The 5,586-nt window shown below is 43.1% G+C and overlaps 1 protein-coding gene and 1 pseudogene across 1 annotated transcript in view; one reads left to right on the forward strand and one right to left on the reverse strand.

The window, feature by feature from the left end:
• Suclg2 (succinate-CoA ligase GDP-forming subunit beta) overlaps positions 1-5,586 on the forward strand; it is a 250,580-nt gene that overhangs the window by 31,908 nt on the left and 213,086 nt on the right. The gene's annotated exons all lie outside the window — the stretch shown is intronic.
• Positions 1-5,586, reverse strand: part of LOC129692191 (proteasome subunit alpha type-3-like) — an 8,517-nt pseudogene that overhangs the window by 2,305 nt on the left and 626 nt on the right.

The following is a 5,586-nucleotide window of genomic DNA, read 5'->3' on the forward strand; positions in this document are numbered from 1 at the left end:
TCTATCTATCTATCTATCTATCTATCTATCTATCTATCTATCTATCTGATGCATGTGTTTTCCAGATTCCTAGCCAGACCTTCCATAGCCTTAAGAATTGTTTAAGTGATAGGATCATCTTTATTGTTCATCTCCTTTCAGACCTTCTTGAGGTGGTGTTGATGAGGCAACCCTGTGGTTTGAGGGAGGTGGGGATCTGCCATGCGTCCACAGTTGGAATGCTCATGTCTCCCACCTCCCTCTTATTCGGAGGGGTTGAGTTCAGTCACAGCTGATAAATCAGAATTCTGAGACAAGTGGTTGGTATCAGAGAGCTGAAATTGTGAAAAAAAAAAAAAAACAAAAAACAAAAACAACAACAAAAAAACCCGACATGGATTTAGTGTAATAAGCCACTACACTTCATGTCTGTTTTTGCTGACGTTTGACTCAGTGTACACCTCGGCACTTAGCACAAAGAATATCCCTCTGCAGCAGCGGTTCTCAGCCGTGGGTCACGACCCCTCTGGGGGTAGCATATCACATATCCTGTATATCAGATATGTACATTATAATTCATAACAGTATCAAAATTACTGTTAAAAAGTAGCAACAAAATAATTTTATGGTTGGGAGTCCCCACAACATGAAAAACCCTATTATCACTGCTCTACAAAGTGCCACCAAGTAGGCAGTGCTGAAGGTGTCCAAGGAAATGTAAAGGTTTACCAAATCCTCAGCAGCAAACCTCAGGGCCTCTCATTGTGGCTCACTACCCACCACCTACTGAGAAGTTTCTTGCATGCTACCTCCATGTTTTATGTAGCTACATACCACAAAGCCATCTAGCTTCCTTCCTCTCTGATGGGAGTTAGGTGACCTTCTGTGATGGTTTAACAGTCCAAGTTCTTCTGGCCAGTCATCTAATTATCCCACATGACATCAATATACACTGTAAGGGTTAGTCTTGATCCTCAACTTGATTGCGTTAAGAACCGGGGAGATTTGTGGAGCACATCTGCATGTGTCTGTGAGAGCCCGGCAGACAGTATGAACTACTGCAGAAGACTGAATCCAGGACCCCCTATCCCATGGCTCCCTGATGGAATTGGGTGGGATGTGGGGAGAGCTGGCAGCATTTACTGAATTCACCCCTGTCTCTGCTTCCTGAATCATGATTTAACTGGTACTGTTCCACTCCTGTCCTTCCACGTAGACTAAAGCCTCAGACACCGGGCAGAATGGATCCTTTCTCTGGTTGTTTTGCCAGACATTTTGTTACAGCAGTGAGCAAATTTGGGTGAGAATCCTCCCTTATCTATTTGTTCCTTCACACATGCCTTCAGAGAAATGGAGTTCTGCTATGTGTGTGGTCAGAGCTACAGCTGCTGTCCTGGTCAACAAACAAAACAAGTGTTTTCCCAGAACAGCTGGTATTCTAAACTCTATGAATATTTAAAGTGTGGTTACAGGTAAGAATGTGTGAAATGGAAAGAATTTACAGATTTCACTATACTCATACTTTCCTATCCATTTCTACTTTTGTCATTTGTGAACCAAGTTATAAAAACCATATGAGTTACTGCTATGGAGAAAATTTAGCGTAAAGAACAGATCAAAAGCCAAGTGTGGTGGCTCACACCTTTAATCCCAGCTCTCGGGGAGGTAGAAGCAGGTGGATCTCTATGAGTTTGAGGCCAACCTGGTCCCCAAAGAGAGTCAAGGACTGCCAAGGCTACACTGAGAAACCCTGTCTCAAAAAACCGAAGAGGGGGAGAAAGAAAAGAAAAGATCATAGAAATACTGAAGGGTTAGGTTAAGAAAAAAAACAAGATAATAGACTTCTGAAATGGGCCATGACTTAAGAAAGCAGCCGCTGGTCCTGGAGTGAGTGAAGGAGATGAGCTTCTGCAAGAGCCTATGGACTTGGAATGGGGTCCTGCAGAGCTGGGATGAAGATGCCGTTTTCATCACCAGCTTCTTAGACTCCATGTAGTGCCCCATGTTGGCAGATACTAATGGGAAGTCAGGTGACAAAGGAGAAAGTGATTTCCTACTGAGCAGTGAGCACCTCAAACTGAGATGCATTTCATTGGCATCACTGGCAAGGCCTGTGCTCTAAAGCACTGAATCCCAGAAAAGCATGATTGGATGAGAAGGAAAGTACGAGCCATGGGTAAACAAAAGCCTTTTTATGCAAGAGTGTAGCACCAGTTCTCTCTGTGTGTGCACACTTGCATTTTTGCAGTATGACATTTCCCAAAGGGAGATTTAGTCTTATGGGGTTCAAAGTAGATGCCAACCAAGAATCAGTTTGGACATAACTGAATATCATCAAACGGGCATTCTTTTCTTTCCATGCATGTATGTGTTTTCCTGAGTGTGTGTATATGTTTCTCTCTCTCCTCTCTCTCTCTGTGTGTTGGAAACGTATGTATGCGGGTTCCTGTACCTGTGAAGGCACAGGTGGATACCCAAGCAGAATGTAGGGTATCTTCCTCAGTAATGCCTTACTGCCACGAGACAGGGTTTCTGACTTACCTGAAGCTCACAGTTTCTGGGGATACACTGATCTTTCTCCCCCAGCTGGGGCTACAGACATGTGTAGCCATGGCTGGCTTTTTATGTGGGTGCTGGGGACTTGAACGCTGATTCTCATGTATGCAGAGCAAGCACATTTACCTACTGAGTCATCGCTCCAGCCACCACATTTTCTTTTTTAAATGATTGGATCTCATTAGGACCTTTAAGAAGACAGTGTTTTGAGAATCTCAGAGAAGATAGTAAAACTACACTTTCCAAAAATTACACTGTTTTCCAAATATTTGGCTGCAAATCTTTTTCTTTCATTTTTATAACTCACTAAATGTTTTCCTTCCTTCCTTCCTTCCTTCCTTCCTTCCTTCCTTCCTTCCTTCCTTCCTTCCTTCCTTTTCTCCCTCCCTTCCTCTCTCCTTCCCTCCCTAACTCCCTCCTCCCTCCCTTCCTCTTTTTCTTTCTTTCTTTCTTTCTTTCTTTCTTTCTTTCTTTCTTTCTTTCTTTCTTTCTTTCTTTCTTTCTTTCTTTCTTTCTCTTTCTTCCTTCCTTCCTTCCTTCCTTCCTTCCTTCCTTCCTTCCTTCCTTCCTTCCTTCCTTCCTTCCTTTCTTCCTTTCTTTCTTCTCCTTGGTCTTTTTCCAACAGTCAATTAAATATTTCAGACTTCTTGTTAATTTTTTGGTTGGTTTGCAAGTCTTTCACATCTCTGGCATGTTATACTTTCATAGCTTGGTGCTTACCTGACTTTGATGCTTGGTAATATATAAAGAAAAAAAAAAAAGCTCCTTGTTCCCTACAGTTCTGGAGGCTGTCAAGTCTAAGAGCATGGTTCCAGCATTTGGCAGAGCCCTCTTGCAGTCAAACCATGGTGGAATGGAAGGGCTAGTGGGCACTTAGGAAGAGAACATTAAAAGCAGACTCACTTTATCATACACTGTTGCGGGGAGAGTGAACCCACTGTCATGGGGAAGCCTTCACTTCTCTTAATGACAAACATGACCGCATGTGCTAGTTGCATTTCAAAGTGAGTTTCAAGGTAGCAAACTGTACCCAGACTGTGGAGCCTGCTAATCTTTTCATTGCTGTCTGTCACCAGGACATCCAAGCACACACAGCTTCCCTGCAGTTCGTTCTCTTTTACTTTGGACCACTTGTTAAATTGTGGAATTGTGGTAATGTTACACAGTCTCACTACAGCTCCTGGAGTGTCACTTGGATTATGCACTCTTGGTACTTTGACTCCTCTGACAGGTAAAGCTGCTTCTCCTGGATGCTGACCTATGAAGTGTCAGATTGCCAGCTGTGCCAGGGTGCTTGTGTCTGCCTTGGCTTCTCTGAGTCCCTGATCCTCACATTGGCCTTTCAGATGAGTGGTAGCATTTCTCCCCACAGATCCCCAGAGGACAGTCCATGGTGTGCAGTCTGCACGTGGAATAAGTTTCCCAGCTTTCTGAAAGCTTGCTGCAGTGAACCGGCTTTTGATGTTTACACATTCAGATAAAGGGAAGGTAGTTCTGGGAGATGGCTCAGCGAGAGAGGGCTTGCTACATGGGCAGGACAGCTTGAGTTTGCTCCCCATGCACCCTTGTAAAAAGTCACAGCCAGAACTCCAGTGCTGTGTGTGTGTGTGTGTGTGTGTGTGTGTGTGTCTATGTCTGTCGTTGCTAGAGTTTTCTGGCCTCTAGCCTCTTTGAAACAGCAAGCCCAGGTTTAGTGAGAGAATACAGCTGCAAGGGAATAAGGTAGCCAACACATAACAGAGGAAGACACAAGGTTCTTGTCTGGCTTTTGCGTGCATGCTTAGCATGAGTAACACACACACACACACACACACACACACACACACACACACAAACACACACATACACTTGAGACAATTCTCTTTTCAGTTAAGGAAACTCAAACCCCTGCACAAGGAGACATGATTTATGCAGTTTACAAGTCTTGACATATGGTTTTCTTTTGAAGCAAAGACATTTTATGTGGAATTTATTGGGGAAGGAAGGCAATGGAATTTAGTCTTACAGCTAATAATTAAGGAAAACTCTCAAACCAAAAATCTAGTTTTCGATTGCAGTAATGTGTTCATCAGCAATAGCAGCAAAGTGTCTTTCCAAGCACACAGAAAATGTCTTTTTCCACACAAGTAGTGGACTGAAGACCTCACTGACACCAATTAGTATTCTGCAGAGGGAATGTCCAAAGTGTCAGAAAGATGATCTCGGGAATTTCTCCAGCAAAGGTCGCTCATTTACTCCCCTCCAAGTCATTGCTTCAGCTTCCAGTGTGACAGGTGAACCTGTGAGATTGAGTTAGCCAGGTTGCTCAAAACTGTGGCTCTAAAGAAGCCAGGAGAAGTCTATTGTTATCAGGTAAATCCCATTAAACTCAAATGTACCCTCAGCTGTTGAGCACTATTAGATTATTGAAGGAGCGGGAGTGAGTTGATTGAAATAAAGTCTGCACCTTGCAAGTTTCTAACAGAATTTATTGGAAAGGACCATGGAGTGTGGGTGTCACTCAGGGAAGACTAATTGGGAACTGAAGGTGATGGAGGAAGGAAGCTGGACTCTGAAGGACCCATCTGACCTGGAGACCACAGACTCAGCCAGTGCTCTGGTGATGCCAGGCATGTGTTTGGGGTTCCAGATGTGTGATTTGTTTTCTCTCAGCAGCCAGGGCAGCTTGGGAGCTGTTTTGAACAAGCACATCTGCTTTACTTAGTGTCAGGGCAGATGTGTTTGGGAGGGCAGTTGGGGTACAATGTTACAGTATTTTTTCCTTCCTGAATATTAGATATGATTCACTCTTACATCATGTGTGAATGTGTAGAGCTGATGTGCTTAGCTGAGAAGCTGATGGACCAAGAATAAAAATGTCCCCCTTCTCCTGGAACTTGGGAAGAGTGCACCCATGGCTACTGTGTTAACATAAAATACTGACTTTGTTTGCAGAAAACACTTCGCACTGTTATACTTTTGAAAGCTAAACTTTATTTATTTATTTATTCATTCATTCATTTACTTATTTATTTATTTATTTATTTATTTATTTATTTATTTATTTATTTA

Source organism: Psammomys obesus, unplaced genomic scaffold (genome assembly GCF_907164565.1).
Source record: "Psammomys obesus unplaced genomic scaffold, mPsaObe1.curated_primary_1811, whole genome shotgun sequence".
Lineage (NCBI taxonomy): Eukaryota > Metazoa > Chordata > Mammalia > Rodentia > Muridae > Psammomys > Psammomys obesus.